This window comes from Apodemus sylvaticus, chromosome 22, assembly GCF_947179515.1.
Source record: "Apodemus sylvaticus chromosome 22, mApoSyl1.1, whole genome shotgun sequence".
Classification (NCBI taxonomy): Eukaryota; Metazoa; Chordata; class Mammalia; order Rodentia; family Muridae; genus Apodemus; species Apodemus sylvaticus.
The window spans coordinates 7,372,330-7,390,830 of NC_067493.1; the positions used below are offsets into that span (position 1 = coordinate 7,372,330).

The following is an 18,501-nucleotide window of genomic DNA, read 5'->3' on the forward strand; positions in this document are numbered from 1 at the left end:
GACCTCAAGAAAGTTCAATTTTTGACACGTGTTGAGCACAGGGTCTATCTCCATGAAGAGGAGAAAGTGGGTGAGCACTGGAGCTGGGGTGGTGTGTCCTCCCTGGTGCTGGATGGGAAGCATCAGTCACATGTAGTCAGATGGGGCCATCTTTGAGGTCCCTTGTGGTGCTCCTCATTTGGTACATCAGGTGGTGACCTCTGAATAATTTTACTACCAGGGCTGAATCTGCTCAAAACATTTGGGCCAGGGGCTTGCTTGTAGAAATGTCATGGGCAGGATGCCAAACATGGATAACCCTAGTATCTTTTGATTCTTATACAAGTCCTGCCCTCAGCATTTGCCACTTATGTGTAAAATCCACCTGCAGTTAATTTTGTAGAGCTGTTAAAAGGCATCTCATATATTGGGGAGCACTACCATATTAACCTGTGATGCAGAAGAGTAGAACTTATAATTAAAGGACTTACCGAGCTTAGGAAATAGTTACAGTCAGTAGCATTTACTTGATAGCGACTGCCTCAAAAACACCCCACAGATGAGTAGTGCGCTAAGCCGTCTGGCTAGAGACTAGGATACTAGGATTCACATATTTGTTCACCAGGTTTCTCGAGATATATGGCTGCAAACCATAACAGGTGAGGCAACTGTAATGTACAAAACAAACGTCCATTTTCTTGGCACATGCACATAGCAAAAATCAGGACAGTAATAAGCATTTCCATGGGTCATTACAACATCATAACCAACATTAAGGCCTGGTGTGCCTCAAGTGCCCATTTTCTAATTGGGAAAAGCATAGTTCTGCCTCAGTGGAAAGACTACACCCGCTGACAGCCATTTGAGAGGGAAAAACACCTATGTACTTGCAGGAAGGAGCTGAGCATGACTGTCTTCTGAAAAACAACAGGGGTTGTCCTGTGTTTTCCCTGTCTGTCAAGTGTACTCTTGGACCATGTCCCCAAGGCAACAGGGAAACTACAGCTAGATGAAATGACCAGCTGAGACAGAATACCAGTTGAGCACTTGTCTGTGCCATCTGGAAAATCTTAGGCAAACAGAAAGGAAAGCAGTTGCAAGGGGATTTTTATTTGCACTGAGTTTATTACATTGCTTGAGAGGGGGACAGTGTGGGATGTATTGACACACTTGTAGGGCCGAATGGGTCATTTACCTATGGTGGACAGAATAAAGTGTGCTTTTTGAAATGTCAGGAGGCTGAGCGCTCAGGAAAAAAATCTCAGCACCTGCACTGAATCTCCATCTGCTAACCTGGGCACCATGCATTCTGGTTAGGCTTTAGGAGCACAAGTTCCAGAACCAGAGTTCTCTGCAGAATTCCACCTCTGCCTGCCTGTCACAATCCAATCCTGTTAGCACACTGCATGCTCAGAGGAGCAAAAACACATATAAGGTATAAAATCACCTGCGGAAAAACAACTGAGGCCTGCTGACAGCCTAGCAGAACTTGGCTTGGGGGAGAATTCATAGCTACTAGAGAAGGGGATCCAAGGTGTGAGCACGGAGATCACCACCACCTGCAGTGCCCTCTGTGGTGAAGAAGTTGCTGGTCTGCAGCTCTGTAGGAGAACTGAAGATCTGCAAAAGGAGACTTTAGGCTTCTAGCCAGGCCTCATTCCATGGTTCTGGCTCCTGCATTGCCCTCAACCACCACTACCATCCTACATGACAGTGGTTCCTTGGAGGGGACCAAGCTAATTCAAATAAAATAAAATAATAAAATAGCAACCCTAATATGAGTTACATCAGATCGGCTCCTATCTGTTATTTTGTAGATCACTAACATTTCCCTAGCACTACACTTCCCTTCTCACCTAGTTGGAACTCACTTTGCAGACCAAGCTATTAACAGAGATTCACCTGCATGATTCACTCCCATGGTGCTTGGATTAAAGGTCTGCATAGGCACACCCAGCAGAAGACACTCACAATCCAGAGATCTGGAACACACACCTTTAATTTGAGCCACACCTTCATCTTGAGGCCTATATAAGAAAACAAAGGAAGAAAATTTTCACACTGCCTGCTTGCTCTCTCCCAGGTAGCAAGTCTTATTACTTAAATGACATTGGAGCTTACTTGTCTGTAATTCCATCTTCTACTGAAGTCCAACTGTGACATCCAGTCTCAGGGACTGAGACCTTCTGGATTCTTGGACTTTGCTTCCCATCCAGCTGTTGTGGAATAAGGCAGGCTGCATCATGTAAGTCATTCTAATATCCCCTTTCAGGAAAGAGAGAGTGAGAGATCATTCTATGTGATCTTTTACTATTTAAAACAGGCTCCCCAAGTAGATTATGAGCACTCCCCCCATTGCCTGACTACTATAATGCTTAGCAATATAATGTCCATTATAATGCTTAACTCTAGACACTTGCATCCAGAGTGACAGGATCTTAATTTGAAAAGCTTCCCTCCTTTCTTGTTTCCATTTTTTGATTTTTTAGACCAGGTGTTCCTGTGCAGCACTAGTTGTCTTAAAATTAAGTCTGACTACCAGGTTGGCCTTGAGATCAGAGATCCACCTGCCTTCGCGTCTATCCCCAATCTACTTCATTCCTATAGGTGCGGAGATTAAAGTCTTGCACCACCAGACTGGGCAAAATCTTGCCTCCTTAGGCAATGCAAATAAATGTTAGTATTGTGGGTTTGACACCCAATTTACCACAGTGCAATGCTTGGGAGGGTGTAATTAACTAACTGGAGACTTCTCTATATCAGAAGGTCAAGGAATTAACCTCAGCATTCCATGGACAACCTGAAGGTTCTGAGGGAGCACCTTCTCAGTTTTGTCAAAAATACTGCAGATTCCGAAGAGCATGGACTGTTGAGTGCACATGATTTTCCAGCTGTGACTTCAAGATCTTCCACGTCTCAGCCTCTTTCTTTCAGTGGAGAGCCAAACCACAGCTTTGATGATGGCTGGATTGTTGATTGGGATCTATACCCCTTTTATTATATATTTGAGAGCTTGGACAACCTGAGACACAGCAGCAGATTGAATTGTGCCAAGAATGGCACAGAGGTCTTTCAGACTGAGAGTCAGAGGGAGCCACAAGTGTCCTCAAGAGATGTGGACAACGACAAAAACAAAGGTATAGCAGAGCCAGACAACCCTCGCCAAATTTGTTCAGGGAGAAAGGCCTGGAACTTGAGACCTGTGATAGTGGAGACTGCCCTGACTAGGATCATGCTTTTGACAGTCCCAGGAACCTAGGATGCTGCATGTGGCTTCAAAGGACTTTCAGCCAGAAGAAGAAGAAGAAGTGAAAAAAAATTCAGCCAGGATTCTGTTTGAGGCCCAGGAACTCTGATGCCTGCTACGATTTGCAATTAGGAAATCTTCTCTCAGCTCCTGTATCACAAAAAAAAAAAAAAAAAAAAAAAAAGAAAGAAAGAAAAAAGAAAAAAACATACAAAGGCAGCCAGGTTTCTGCAGCTATCTACTTCATGTTTGGTTTTTTACAGCTTTCTTAATAAAAGTGTTGAAATTCTGGAAATTTGTGTCCTTCTTGAAATGGACTCAGGGAAAAGGTGACGTGTAGAGTGGATACAGATTAGGATACACTGTTCTCTAAACCAGGCACCCCAAATAGATTTGGTGGCCCATTATCCCATTCCCTTTGCCTGTCTATTGAGTCACCTATTATGCTTAGCTCTAGACAACTGCATCCAGAGTGAGGGGATTTTATTTTGAGAAGTGTCACATCCCATTTTTTTTTCCTGCTTGTTTTTTATTAGGAGCCTAGGTCACAGGAATAAATGGTGTTTTGTTTTTGTTTTTATTTTTTAAGAAGTCTTCAGGCAATCTTAGGAAACCTGGTTCTCATATGTCCTGGGCCATAAGGTAACCAGCACACCGGGAGTAAACTTGAGAACTTTGAGAAACCCCTGTGCTGAATCAACGTGGATGACAACTGTATTGAGAGTGTAGAGATCCAACACAGCCCAGAGATACTGAGAAACAATGGCAGCTGAGAGGACCTAAAAACAAAATGAAACTGAGTCAGTATCACATTTCTCATATAATCGCACATAGGCGCCAGGGATTTTGTCCAGTATTTCCTCCCCTCTTTCTGGACTCTAGGTTTTTGCAAAAGATCCTGGTACAGCCTGGAAAAGTCTGGTTCCTTTGGAAAACTAAAGCACCTAGAAACAAAATCAACTATGCTGTTTGCAATCAAGGTGTGATTTAGGATCAGACTGCTGACAGCACAGCATCATATCTCCTGCACACTCACACTCTAATGCCAAGAATTTTGGTTGGTTGCTAGGCACATGGGGTCTAGATCTTGGGTTCTCACACAATCCCACTGTAGCTTGCCTGGCAGTGTCTCATCCCGTCGGTGAAATAAAAACACAAAATCATGTATGAGGTCTGAAATCACTATCAGATTTCAGCTCAGAGTTTGTTGACAGCCTAGTAGAAATTGCATAAGCAGAAATTCTCAAGCACTCAGGGATAGGGCTGACCAGGGGGAACTGTGACAGTGCATTGTTAGCTCCTGAGCGCCCTCCACTGGAAGCAATCACAGGCTTGCAGCTGGGAGCCAAGAAACATTCATACTTCTGGCCAGACTTATTCATTGCCCAGGCTCCTTTTCTAGCTACTGCAGGTGTGACCTTGAGATGCCAAATCTTTTAAGTTAAGCTCCATTTTAGAGAACCTGACCTATGTTTGAACACAGGTAAAGTAACCGGCTGGTACCTAACATGAGTTTCCACATAGCCTCGAGACAGAATTTTGCTGTGGGGCAAATTCCCAACAAGACCGGCATTTCTGGGTTCCACCTTTGAAAAGACCTCCATCTCCAGGTCATTCACCCAACAAACACACACCCCCAGGTTACAAGCCAACCCCTTGCCTAACCTCCACCATTTCAGAGGAGATCAGAAATTAAGTTTATAACGCCCAGCACCAGGCAACTTATTAAAGGCCACAAAAGCTTTCCAATTAGATGTTTACACATGGACTCCCTGCTTACAGCTTTCTATAAAGCCTTGCCCTGATGGACATATGGGGTTAGCCGCCCAATACACACACAAACTGTCCTGAGTGAAGGTGGTGCGAGGCAGGGATGACTGTAAGCTAGATGGAGTAAATACCCTGCTGTGAGCTGCATCAATCAGCTCCTGTCTGTGTTTTGGAGATCACTAACATCTCCCTGACACTACAGACAAAGGAGTGGGCAGATTAATTATGGACTTAAGTAGGATCACAAAGCTGGCCCCAAACCCTGCATGTGTGAGTGAGAAGCCATCAGTTAGCATCTTCTGGCATGTTACACACTGGACAAGTGTTCACCAGGAAGATAGCCATGGAGTGACAGCAGAAACGAAGCCAAGCTCGAGAAAGCCAGCTCAGAGAGCAGAGCTTTGGTGTCCTGGACCTTGCTGTCCTGGAAAAGCCTCTTTACAAACAACCAAAAAAGCAGGTCCAGTTTAGATTCAGGCAGAGAGCAGTTTAGAGACCACCAGAGGTCTGCAGCAGCAGTGATTAAGATAATTGTGAATTGACCTTTATCCATTCAAGGTGGTCACAATGAGAGGTAATGTTGTGTTTTGTTTAAAGAAATTTTTATTAGATATTTTCTTATTTACATTTATTTTTTTTTTTTGCTTTTGTTTTTTTGAGACAGGGTTTCTCTGTGTAGCCCTGGCTGTCCTAGAACTCACTCAGGCTGGCTTCAAACTCAGAAATCCACCTGCCTCTGCCTCCCAAGTGCTTTTTTAAAATTATTTTTATTTTTATATTTATTTATATTTTTTATATATTTTATATTATATATACATATGCTTATATTTATATTTTATTTACTTTCAAATCTTGTCCCCTTTCCTTGTTTTACCTCTGAAAACCCTCTATCCCAACCCCCCTCCCCATGCTCACTAACCCACCCACTCCTGCTTCCCTGACCTGCTATTCCCCTACCCTGGGGCAATGAAACTTCACGGGTCCAAGGGCCTCTCCTCTCATGGATGTCCGACCAGGCCATCCTCTGCTACCCATGTGGCTGGAGCCAAGGGTCCCTCCATGTGTACTCTTCGGTTGGTGGTTTAGTCCCTGGGATCTCTGGGGTTACTGGTTGGTTCATATTGTTGTTCCTCCTATGGGGCTGCAAACCCCTTCAGCTCCTTGAGTCCTTTCTCTAGCTCCTCCATTGCTGACCTTGTGCTGAGTTCAATGGCTGGCTGAGAGTGTCCCCCTCTGTGTGTGTCATGCACTGGCAGAGACTCTCAGGACACAGCTATATCCGGTTCCTGTCAGCAAGCACTTGATGGCATCCACAATAGTGTCTGGGTTTGGTACATGAGCTGGTTACTGACCCCAATATGCTTGCTTTACCTTAACTCACCCAAACTGTTATTGCAACAACCCTGAAGTTAAGAGGAGGCCCTTTGTCCAGAGTCCATCTCTGCTGGCAGGTCTCAAGGTGGCCACAAGATGGCTCACAAATTTGGCCAGAGTGTATGAAAAAATAAAAGAGAGAAAATAAAAGTCCTGCAGCATTTTTAGACAGGGTTATGGAGACATTTTTGACAATACACACCCATGGATCCTGATTCACCAGAAGCAAAGGCAGCAGTGGCTTGAGATTTTGTCAATTAGGGAACACCAGCTATGAAGACAAAGCCCCAGAGGGTGGAGTAGTTAGGACAAAGTTGTCTAAGAGATTTAAGGACAGTGGCAAAGAGAGTATTTTATGGAGGACAGACTGCAGAGGAGACGCAGATGAGAGGACAGAAGCAACAGACTGGAGACCTGGGAAAGACCCTGTTGTCAGCCAAGGCCAAATCAGAAGACCTTAAGTGATGCCTAAAAAGGAGATAAGGGGGCCCTGAGAATCAAAAGTGCCCCCAACAGAAGACCAGGGTTACCCTAAAAGTAAAATGGAAACCCGTCATCTTTTGTTGATACAGTTCAACACTATATTGTACTAAAACCTACATACAGAGTCTCTTCATCAGTTTATAAATGACTTTCCAGTGGCTACAGAAGAAAACAAAAATGGAGGCCCTCTTAGATGCCTTAAAATTGAGGCTATTTAAGCCTCTGCAAAGAAAAAAAGCCTTACTCTGCCAACTTCAGGTGACCTTTGTAGACCTGTGGACTGCATACTCAGACCAGGGGTCCTGGCGTTAGCCAATGGCCAATGTGTAATCAATGGGCACAAGCTAACAACCACTCTATTTACACCTCAGTCACAATGGCTTCTGGGTAAAAATGATACCAGAAGGACTCATTGCCAGCCACCCTTCTTGAATCTCCCCAGAGTATCTACTCAGCTGCACTGCTGTCAGACTCTGTCCTCGCTGGATGGGCCTCTGTATGACTGCTCAAATAGAAGTAGGGGTAACGGGGTTCACCAATGGCAACTGCCTCATTCAGGATGGACAGGGGTATGCTGGGGCAGCGGTGGTGTCAAATACCGAGATCACATGTGGAGGACCACACCTGGCAGGAATGTCAGCCCTGAAAGCTGAACTGGCAGCTCTGAAATGTCATTAGAGCTGAGAAAAGACAAGACACACATGGCTGGTGTGCTATTGTTACCTCTCATATCCATGGGGCCATTTGTAAGGAGAGGACCAATCTGATGGGGAAGGACTAAATTGCACCCCAGAGAGCAACAAGAAAGCCCAGTGGGTGGCCCCTAGAAATTGGGTTCCTCATGTCCTTGATTGCACCACACCCAGGAGTCCCCACAGTCTCTGATGAAACAAAATATATGATATGGGCCAAAAACCTGTTGATGTCTCAGTGTTGTAAGAGATGAGGGAGGAGAGCTAACTGACTACAAACTAATGTTTGAGAGAAAATGGGTCTACACAGAAATAAAGGAAGAAATAAGAGACTCTCTAATGTTCATTGGAAATGACTATGCAACATGAACAATCTCATGGAACAAAAAGAAAATGAAAGTGGAGCTGAAAGAAAGTTCACAGCACAAAATGCCTACATGAAAAAATTGGAGAACTCCCATGCTGGCAATTTAACAGCATGTTTTAAAGGCTACAACAAAAAGAAGTGAGGGAGCAAAGAAAACGAGGAGGAGACATCAAGAAATTTTCAAGTTGGGGGATGAAATTGATAAAATAGAAAGAGAACAATTCAAATAATTAATGAAACATGGAGTTGGTCTTTTGATCCTTTTATTAGACAAGATAAACAAACTCCTATTTAAAGATAAAGAATATACAAATTAATGAAATCTAAAATGAAATGGGGAATTAAATAACAGGTAATGAAGAAATACAGAGAGTGGTAAAGACATAGTTTAAAAAGGGTGCATTCCACCAACTTGGAAATTTTAAAACAAATAGCTAACTTCCTCAACAGATTCCACATCCCAAAATTAAACTAGAGAAAAACAACTTAAATTGACATAAACATGAAGGAAAACAGAATTCATTAAAAATATGTCCCCAATATGAGCCCACGTCTATGAGTTTTAGGGTAGCGTCCTACCAGACTTTCAAAGAGGATTTAACAAGAATTCAGTGTATTAAACAATATAGAAATAAAATAAATATTAGTCAATTTATTTTCTGAACCCCTGATTACTCATATATCCAGTCAGGAAAGATTGAGTGATAAAAAGAGAATTACAGACCAATTATCCCTAAAACCACAGATTCAAAAATACTTAAAAGATAAAACAAATAAAATAAAATATAAAACACATCAAAAGATCGTCCACCATTAACAATGAGGAAGGCTTCATTCTAGAAACCGTGATGGTTCAACAAAATGGGATTAAAGTGTAAGAAAAACCAAGAATTGATCATCTCATGAGGTAATGTAAAATTCTCTGACAATATTCAACACCACTTCATGATAAAATTCTCGGAGTTCTGCTGCTTACTGGGGCTGGAACATGGCTCCTTCTATTCCACTATCAGCAGCTTTCTATATTTCAGATATATCACTGCCTAATCTTGGCTTTCCTGGAACTTGCTTAGAGATCTACCTTGATCTCAAAGATCTGCATGACTCTGTCTCGTGAATGGTGGGTTAAAAAGCATGTAACACCATGCCTGGAACTAAGCTTTTCTGTTTATATTTTAAATTCAGAACCCAGAATCCAAATCTATCTCTTGGCAATTTGACACATAATTGTATCTTCATGTGTCTACATCAAAACAGTATCCAAGTAATAATAATTCCTAACACGATACAGTTCTCTTTCATACAACTGCAAAACCATATGTTTAGCTGAATGTAATCTTGTCTTAATGTAAACATTCCTTTAATGCCATTGAATATCCTTGATCACAAGATTAAACTTCATTCAACTTCCTGATGATGCCTTGTATTTTGAACCTTTCTTTTTTTTATTGTTCCTTTCTTAGTTTCTATGTTTGTTAAAAATTTTCATGCCAAAATCTATGCAGTGATTTCCGTGACTTACTTTGTCAATACAATTAATGTAAACATCTTAACCTTAACCTCAAGGAAACTCTTCAGACGAGGGCAGCAAACTTCTTTGCAAAAGCATTAAAAAAAAATCTCCAGAGTGGAAATAATCCCAAGCACCCATGTCTATCATATCCTACTTTATGATACCTTCCTAACTCCCAATTAATTCATGTTCATATTCATTAATTTTCTCTCCAGCACACAGATTTTTGGGACTTATCCCTGGTGAAAACAATTTACCACATTGATTACATTAATAAGGTTTCTGTCCGGTGTGTGTTCTCTTATGTCTTTGGAGATAACTGTGACATGCAAAGGCTTTACCACATTGATTACATTCATAAGGTTTCTCTCCAGTATGTGTTCTTTCATGATATTGGAGATGACTGCGCTGTGCAAAGGCTTTACCACATTGATTACATTCATAAGGTTTCTCTCCAGTATGTGTTCTTTTATGATGTTGGAGATTACTGCGCTGTGCAAAGGCTTTACCACATTGATTACATTCATAAGGTTTCTCTCCAGTATGTGTTATTTTATGATGTTGGAGATGACTGCGCTGTGCAAAGGCTTTACCACATTGATTACAATCATAAGGTTTCTCTCCAGTATGTGTTCTTTTATGTATTTGGAGATCACTGTGCTGTGCAAAGGCTTTACCACATTGATTACATTCATGAGGTTTCTCTCCAGTATGTGTTCTTTTATGATATTGGAGAGTACTGTGCTGTGCAAAGGCTTTACCACATTGATTACATTCATAAGGTTTCTCTCCAGTATGTGTCATTTTATGTCTTTGGAGATGACTGGGTCTTGTAAAGGCTTTACCACATTGATTACATTCATGAGGTTTCTCTCCACTGTGTGTTCTTTTATGACATTGGAGATGACTGGATCTTGTAAAGGCTTTACCACATAGATTGCATTCATAAGGTTTCTCTCCAGTATGTGTTGTTTTATGATATTGGAGATTTCTGCATCTTGTAAAGGCTTTACCACATATATTACACTCATAGAGTTTCACTCCAGTATATCTTCTTACATGCATGCAATGATAATTAGTACATGTGAAATCATTACCACATTCATTACTCTGATCAATCATGTAATCAATATGAATTTTGTTTACAATTTGTCTAATGGTAAAGAAGCATCAGATCTTACAGTTTTATCTCTTTATATGTTCATGTTTTTCTCCCTCATCATGAATTGTTCAAGACACCTATGATGGTTATTACATGGCTCATATTCATAACACCCTCTTTTTATATGATGTATTTTAGCTATCTGAAGAAAGTTAGAAAGACTCTGATCTGTATAACACTGATTGTATTCATATTTTTCCTCTAGTGTGAATTACAGCATGTGAGACAGGGAACCAGGACACACAGAAGAATTTCCAAATTCCTAGTACCCATAAAGATTTTTTACACGATGAGTTTTGGGATATTCCCTGTAAAGCTAAAAACCCAACTAATTGCAAATGACTTTCATATTCCTAATTTCTTTCAAAGGCAGAATACTACATATATTCTTGTTTCAGAACAAAAATTTTATGTTTCTTCTTTACATATCCCTATGCTCACATGATTATTATCCTTTGTGACACATGATATACCTAATAAAAGAATGATAACTGAAAGGTTTACACATTGCATTCACACTGTTTGAATTTTTGTTTCTCATAACTTGTGCAATATGGACTAATGTTTCTCCACAACAATATTCTTGATTCTCATAAAATTCCCTCTCATTAAGCTGAACCACATTAATACAAGAATATGAGTATCACCAAATTTTCTGTGGATGATTTTCTTATTAAAATGTTTTGGATATAAATTTACCACTATTCAATGTGCAGTTTCTAAATACTATGAGACGCTACAGATTGGCAGGTCCACAGCATAGCTCTAAAGAAGCTACTTATCAAATGGATACCTAAATCAGGTATCAGTCCTTGAGGTACATGGTTTTGTAAGAATATTATAATCCTAGCTACAGTTAAAGGACTGTTATTTTATACTCTTGTTTTTTGCTGGAGATTCCATAAGATATTAAAATTTCCTCAGAGACAAATTGGTATCAGCTTGCACATGAAAATTACCTTTCATGTCTTCTATTACTTTGAAAATGTTCTTCAAGATGTTGGTCTTCCCAATTACAGCCTAAAACACAGTACCAGAAATGAATGATATACTATTGGAAATAAGGAAATAATCAAGGTACTGTGAATTTTCACTGCACCATGAAAGTTACAGTGAAAATTTAGTGAAACTGAATTATTCAGCTCAATCTTCACTATTCACAATTAAAATAAGAGATCATCAATAACCAATAAACATGTGTTTCCTTTAGAAAAAATAACAGTCTTACCTATAGCATTGAGGTTCAGGTAGGTTTCCAACATCACATCTTTGTAGAGATTCTTCTGGGAAGGATCCAGCAAATTCCACTCTTCCTCAGTGAAGTTCACATGCACATCATCCAAAGTCACTGCATCCTAAATTTCCCATACATGTGTACAACAAAAAGCATGATACTAACATCAATGTAAAGGAAATACATGCTTCCTTGAAAACATATTCGTATAATTTTGGCATTTGCTCCACTTATATTCTGACTCAGAATTTACAATCACTGTGTCATTTTAAAAGGTGCTTGAATTATAAGATTCACTTGTTTTGCTTTTAAACACTTTGCATAGGATATAGCTTTGGCAGAGAAATGCAAATTGAGAGAGAAATGCATGGGAAATTCTATAACACTCTGCATGCATCTGAAAAATCTTATGTTCAATTACTAACTACAAAAGTGATGAGCAAACTGTGTGTATTTGCCCATGTTTTTAATCACAGACGCACAGGAAGGTGTATGTCATAGAGTTGGATATCAGCATGGCATATGTAATATGTTCTAGGAGACCAAAAGTTATATATTAAAACCCTCAGTCCATACAAAAATCAACCAAGGAAACAAAAATGATAGAGAACTCACATTTCTTTCCTAAAAGTTCCCACAAAGAATTATACATTCACTTCAGATCGGTATTAATCTTGTTGAAATATGAAGTGAAACAGTTTAAACCAAAACATTAATACAATTTTACTAAAAGGAAATGCATTCTTAAACAGATACGAATGAACAGATGAAAATATAGTAATATAAATGTTAATCATGAATAAGAAATATAGGGCAGGAGAGAGAGCTCAGCAGTGGAAAGCTCTAGCTGGTCTTCCACATTGTGTTTGTCAATTTCTCACACATGTGGACCACCAGCTACTAATTACTTCAAGATCAAGAGTTCTGAGGCCATCTTATGACAACAGTAAAGAAGAGACATATGATATTCATATTCATACACATAGGAAAACACTATTTATTCAAACATTTCAAAAGAATCACAAGTGTGAGGAAGTACACCATACACCTGGAATCCAAGGACTCTGAAGGCTCAGGTAGTATTGATGTAATGAACATATATCAACTTGAGAAATAGAATATAACGTATCTATTTGGCCAAATTTCAAAGTGAAACATGAGTATTCAAAGTTGCATAAAAGCATATCCTTATTGTGCACAACCTTGTCAGCTGGCTTATATGGTTCCCATATTGGCTATCAGACAGGAAGGAATTCACAGCGAAATTTTGTCTTGAAAAACATAAACAAAGGAATAAAATTAAAAAAAAATAGTAAACCGCCAGGCTTGCAAAATAGCATAGCATTAAATGCAGATGGGCCTAAAGCATCTTATGTGATTTAGGGACAGAGTCCAAATATTGACTGTATGGGAGCATGAGAAGAAACCTGAAGGATTTAGTTAAAACTACAGCACAGTAGACACACAGAACAAAATTAGTCCCATCTAAAAGAAATGCAGGGGTACACATGGAGCACAGAATGTGGGAATGGTCAATGAAAAGTCGCCCAACTAGAGACACACCTTATAGGCAATATCCAATCCTTAACATTATGGATACAATGCTATGCTAACAGACAGGAGACATTCATAAGTGTCCAATGAGAGTCTTCAGCCAGCAGCTGACCTAAACAGATACAGAGAACCACAGTGAAACAGGGGATGGACCTTGGAGATTCTTAAGGGAGATTTGGGGAAATATTCAATGTCCTGAAGATGGTAGGAACTCCACAGGTAGTCTAGCAGACTCAATCAACCTTTAACCTTGGGGACATTGAGAGACTGAGCCATCAACCAAATAGCAGACACAGGCTGGACTAAGGCCCCTGGCACATAAGTAGCAGAAGTTCAGGTTAGTCTCCATGAGGGTCCTCCAACAACCTTAACAGGGGCTATCCCTAAAGCTGCAGCCTATCTTTGGTATCTGTTCCTTTAACTGTACTCCAAAGCCTGGACTCAGTGGGAGAGGATGCACTTAACCCAGCAGAAACATCAAGCCCCACCCAGGGGACCCAATCAACTGCATTCTGACCCTGGATGCTATAGACTCATGTTTATCCTGTGATGAAAATGCACTCAATCTACAATGATCCTAATAGTCTGCTGGAGCTCCTACATGGTTCAAATGTCTTAAGTGTCTTCTGACACTCAACGCAATATCTTGAACTTCAAATCTTTTAAAATCTCAAAATAAGTCATATCTTTCTGACATACAATGATAGAGAATACTCCTTCCTTTTCCACTAGAAAGGAATATATACTCCCTTTTCAACCACATGCCATTCCTGCCAGGAGATAAAGTAGGCATTCCATGGGTCTACCACACTATTTGTTATCCCACATGCAATTTACACAGCTGTCCCTAACACTGTTCAAACACCAGAGATAGCTTACCCTTTCTCCTGACTATTGCTCTGGGTGGACTGCTAAGATCATATCTGACTGCCTGCCACTTTTCCTAGCTTTCAACATTCGCAAGCATTCCCTCTTGAACATACCCGCCAAACAGGTCAATAAATGAGGCAAAACGCAGCCAACATTCTCTGAAAATACAAACAGCAAACAGTAATTCAGGAATAAAATTACCACCCAAACAAGACAAACCCAGAGACCAGAATCTAGACCTATTTTCACCACAAACCCAGATGTATACACACCAGAATAGGAATATAATGAAGATCTGCCAGGGAAATATGTCACAAAGAAATTCAAAGTGTCTTGTCACAGCATGTCCTCAAATATTAAAACATGCAAGAGATCTGATACAAAAGAGCTTGTTTTGTGGAAAGGACAGGAGTGAGAACCTCCAAACTGGAATACCTATATGGAGCAAAGAGAACATGATGAGAGTAGAGAAAGACTATAGAAGGGGCGTGTGTAGAGAACAGAAACAGGGAAGAAATATGGAGAGCAGCTGAAGCTAGTGATCCATGTATCTAAAGCACACCTGACAACAGCAGCAGTTGATGGAGGCAGGTAATGATTTAAGCAGGAGCTAAGTCCCTGAGAGCAGGCCATTGAAATTGCCTGCACGTTGACTACTACAGATGTAAGGTTCACATACCAAACAGGAAAGGAGGATTAAATGAATAAATGGACTAATTGATCTAAAAATATTTGTAGTCTAAAAGTTTCCTGATACTAAATAAACAGGAACACTGCAACATATCAAAAGCAAATACTAGAAATGACTGTAATAGAAGATGAATATTATCTCAAAGACAAGGAAGTACTTTTAATGAAATCCTAAATGAGTAATTTCTAAACTAAAACTTTGATTCCTATTAAAGTATAAGAAGCATCCAAAATATGAAATAGATTGGAATAAAAAAAAAAGTCCCCTCGCCACACAATATTTAAAACACTGTACATGTAAAGAAATAGGAATAGTGCAAAAAAGAAGAAAATAATAAAGAAAAGAAAACCTCTCAAGAAATAGTGTAAAACAAAAAAAAAATGTTTTGGAAACATGCTGCAGAATTAAAAATAAAAACAAAAAAGCAGCCATGATATTTCTAAAATCAACTCAGTGGTCCAAATGATTTAGAAAGATTCAGCCATGATAGGGAAGATATTCAGAGGTCAGTGCCTGATTTAGCAAGTAAGAACCACTAGAAACCTCATACATAGTCACATCTAGCTGATGTTTCCCATCTAATTCCTGATAGGACCCTCCACCCCAGCACTCACTGCTCAACCACCTGTCCTCCCCATTGTGGGCAGATGTCCTGTGCTTACCATGTCTCGAATTCAGAGCTTCCCTGAGGTCCCCTCACAGCACAGCACGAAACAGCAGATTTCAGAGCAGGAAATAGTGAACTATTCTGGCCTGCACAACCACAGTGAACTTGCAGAGAGGTACCCGGAACTACTCAGCTGCCTGCTCCTCTCCTTGTAAGCAATGACCCTGAACTTACCAAGACCTAAATTCAAACCTTGCCTGAGCTTCCCTCACAGCACTTGCCTTCCTCTTCCTGTAATCAAGGTGAATTGCTTGCATAGACCATTCCTCAGGTGCAGTGGGGGAGTCAATCTGAACTACAAGGGGATGGGTTCCCAGGCTATTAACTTTAATGGATGACTTTAGGAAACAAGTGTTTTGTATTCTGGCTTCATGCTGGGCTCAGGAAAATTGCAGCTCTTTTTCAGCAGAAAATATGTCCTTGATTTTGAAGTTTCCTTTGGCAGACAGCCATTATTTGAAGAAGAGAACAACTGTCTTTGGGACATTATAATAAATCTTCTTTCTACATACGCAGAAAAATTCACTCACTCTATGAGATCTGTTGATCTAGAGAACATGTGCTAACACAACTGTGTGTTTTCCCCACCTTGCCATTGAAAAAGATGTGCTGACTAACAGTGCTCCAAATGGTTTGTCATCTGTTTCCTGGTTTTCTCTCGGGGTTGTTTGTTGCCTATCATATGGTGGTAGGGAATTGTATGAAGCCGCAAAGCAAAGCACGTGATTCCTAAAATCCCTCTTTAATGTTAACAGCCTGGGAATCCTTTCACTGATGGGCCAGCTTTATACCACCACTGCAAGTCAAGTAACAGGTTATCCTCCTTGATTTCAGTAAGAAGAAGGGAAAGTGCTGTGAGGAATTCTCAAACAAGCTATGAAGTCAGCTCATGATGAGTGCAGAATCAGTGCCCACAATAGGGAGGAGAAAACAGCTGAACAGCCTCAGTTGCAATGGTGTGTCCTCCTTCAGTGCTGGGTGGGAGTGCAGATGGATGAGGCACTTGGAGGACAGGCACAAATGCTATGGGAGTGCAAACCTGACCGAGATATGTGAAAGGTCTGGCACAGGACTGGAAGCACACTCTGACTTTGAGGAGGGGTTTTGTTAATGTTGATGCATTTTGAATCCATTCTGCATCCTATTTTTGGAAGGAGAATTGGTAGATGTGAAGGATTTAGTACATCTACATGCACCCAACTGTCTTTTTGGAAATGTTGTTTTCTAGGAAGCAGCATACATAATCAAAGCATCTGGCTCCCATTATATCTTCCAGAATTTTTGAGTCAAGGAACTCATTCAGAACTCCACACCAATGGCAGACTCTGAGAAAAAAAATAACTACATTCCTACATCAGTAGTTTTACCAATCCCTTCCATACATTCATTAAAATAGCAGTGTTCACATATCTACATGCTTTTTTATTTTATTCTGTTCTTTTAATTCTTTGATCTTTATTATATAAACTTATGTAGTTATCACCCTCCTTATTTGCCCCCTGACTCTTCCTCTTCACATATTTCCTCTCCCATTTCCAAGAGGATATCCACACCTCACAACTCTCAGACCTTCCCAATTCCTGGGTCCTACCAATTATCAGGGGTCAATGTGTCTTCTCCCACTGAAGCCAAACCAGGCCATCGTGTACCATATATGTGAGGACCTCATGTCAGCTTGTTTATGCTGCCTGGTTGGTGGCACAGTGTCTGAGCTCTTGGTTGTCTGGGGTAGTTGAGATCATTGGTCTCCCTATGGGTCACCCTTTTCGTCAGCCTATTCCAGCTATTCCATAATTCAATCACTGTGTTCCACAGCTTCTGCACATTGTTGGATATAATATTTTGTACTTGAGAGCAGAAAAAGAAATTTTCTGCCTCAGACTATGACCAATATATTGAACAATAGGTGAAAAAACAGGCAGAACTCTGTCTTCTATGTGCTCCTACTGGAAATAAGAAATTGTGATCTGATTTCATCTTTGTAGATTAGTTTATTTGTTTGTTTGATTTGAATCGTGGTTTCTATTTGTAGCTATGTCTGTTCTGTTACTCACTTTCTATACAATGTCATAGATACCTCTTTCTTATCAAATTTTCCTGGAAGATACCAGGGGACAAATATCCACCAAAGCAATATGATGAATAAATTTGTAATAAGGATTTGAGAATTTTATTTCTTTCATAGTGAACAAAACAAGGTAATGGGTAAAGATTTTATGAAGAATGCACAGAATATTGGCAGATTAGATACTTCTAGTCATCAGTAGAGCTGCCAGTGAGAGTGATTTCAAAACCAGACACATGCACTCTAATCCAATAATTGATAGATATATGTCAACGTTTGACAGAATTCCTAAATAATTTATTCAAAAATATGATTTCTCCCTGACCTTTTGGATAGAATTTCTGTCTGGTTTTATTAAAATCATGTAGATCTTGGGCACAAATATGCATCCAAGCATCCCTGCACTGGATGCCAAGATGGAGAAGATCTCCACAGCAGCAACCATGACCTTGCCCTTGATGCTATGGTAGACAGGGAGGAAGGTGACCCAGACACTGCAGAACACTAGCAGGCTGAAAGTCAAGTACTTGGCTTCATTGAATGTGTCAGGCAGATTTCTTGCAAAGAAAACAACTGTGAAGTTTCCAAGGGCCAGGCAGGCAAAGTATCCCAGGACACAGTAGAATGCAGTAACTGAGCCTTTGTTGCAAACAATGATGATGTGGCCATGCTCAGAGTGTTCATCAATATCAACAAAGGGAGGGGAAACTGCTAGCCATATTACACACAGAATACATTGGAGCATGGAACATATGGGGATAATGTAGTTGGGTGCACCTGATACCAGGAAGTTTCTTAACCTTCTTCCTTGGTCTGTGACTTTGAAAGCCAGG

General features: G+C 40.3%; 1 pseudogene; it reads right to left on the bottom strand.

Moving 5' to 3' along the window:
- LOC127672324 (zinc finger protein 431-like) overlaps positions 1-18,501 on the bottom strand; it is a 37,431-nt pseudogene that overhangs the window by 7,630 nt on the left and 11,300 nt on the right.